Consider the following 1,623-nt stretch of genomic DNA (forward strand, 5'->3'; position numbering starts at 1 on the left):
GACTCGCGTCCCGTTCCACGACGGATCGGCTTTCATTAAAAAATAAACGCGCAAGGAAAACGCATTACAATATTGCGATCGCCCGACACGCGTCACGTGTTGCAGCATACGATACGAATCCGAAGACGACGTTCCACTATCGAGGCATTCGTGCGATTATTAATCGCTGTAAAACAAATATCGTGGCACTTGCGGTCCGCACATGCGTGGATGGTTTATCCGAGAAACGTTTTCAACTTTAATTTAAATATGGTAAAAATATAGGAATTTATCGAAACTGTGGTTAATAATAGAACGAATTGATCGATATAAAAATATTGATTTACAAGTAAAAATATCTTCTTTCAATAGTTTCGTTTCAAATTTGTAAAGTGAAAAATAATGTACGAGTTCGAATATCGTGACACTTTCACGGAGCTTCGAATTGCACGTGTCAGAGTTGGAGTTGATTGACGGACATGTATTCGATACCGGTTTAATAAAAATTTCATTTTGAATGATTCTATTATATTATATCTCTTGTCTGTTATACGAAGAAAATTTCGTTCATTGATAGATAATTAACCGATAAATATATCGCTGTCGTTCGCAGAGACGACACGACGACGTCTCAACGGATAAGCCTTGGTTAAAAATAAACGAGCAATAAAAGCGCACTACAACATCGTGGGTCGTCCGATAGATGGTCACGTGTTGCGATACGAGTCTAAAGTCGACGCCCCATTGCTAAGCTGTTTCTCGACAATTATTAATTGTGTTATAGGAGAATTTTAATGTAAAAAATAGTGTGCAATATTGAAATGATTATTTGGGGTTGTTGGATCAATTATTTGTTGGAATTTCCGAAAAAAAAAAATACTAGGTCCCACCGAGATTTGAACTCGGATCGCTGGATTCAAAGTCCAGAGTGCTAACCATTACACCATGGGACCTTCGTGCTAGACGATGTCTTGTTGCATTTCATTTTCGGTTGATCGATACCAACAAATCAATATCAATATTACGTTTCAATTGTTGCTATACGTTATTCTCTATTGATTTATATTAAATTGTGCTTTACAGTTGAAGAGCCTGAGCAGATTAAAAATTTGTTTGAGATCATTTAACTTCAAAAATAAAGTAAGTATACGGAGAAACTTCTAAATCGAATACACTGTCTCTATATCGTAAAATATTATAAAAATGTAACTTTTAAATTGTAAAACAAAGAATTCAAATAATGCTCTCTTGTTATAAATTTGTTTTGTAAGGGTTTTTTTTTCAAGTACGAAGCTTAATGGAAGTGTATCGTATTATTTGTATATTTTGTCAACTATTAGTACTTCTATTATTTATTAATGATATTATCGTTTCTATATAGATAGAATATTTGTATAAAAGTGCCATCGATATTTGTTACTTCTAATGTTTAAGTAAAATGGTACTCACAGTCTCGTTAAATTTCAGTTAGGAGAAGATACGCACTGGGAAAATCACTTTCAACTTTCCACAATTTTACTCAATAAAAGTCACAAGGCCTCAGCTGACAGACGATGTTAACTCGAAGACTGCTGAACGATATCTAAAACCTAGCGGAGGGAAAAGCTTTGGCCAGAGCGCAAACGAAAAAAAAAAAGTTTTATG

At 34.6% G+C, this 1,623-nt stretch overlaps 1 non-coding gene across 1 annotated transcript; it reads right to left on the reverse strand.

The window, feature by feature from the left end:
- Positions 1–860: 860 nt before the first annotated feature.
- Trnaq-uug (transfer RNA glutamine (anticodon UUG)) lies at positions 861–932 on the reverse strand. The gene has a single exon. It is a non-coding gene; the product is annotated as a tRNA-Gln (tRNA).
- Between the last annotated feature and the right edge of the window lie 691 nt (positions 933–1,623).

This window comes from Hylaeus volcanicus, chromosome 3 (assembly GCF_026283585.1).
Source record: "Hylaeus volcanicus isolate JK05 chromosome 3, UHH_iyHylVolc1.0_haploid, whole genome shotgun sequence".
NCBI classification, from domain to species: domain Eukaryota; kingdom Metazoa; phylum Arthropoda; class Insecta; order Hymenoptera; family Colletidae; genus Hylaeus; species Hylaeus volcanicus.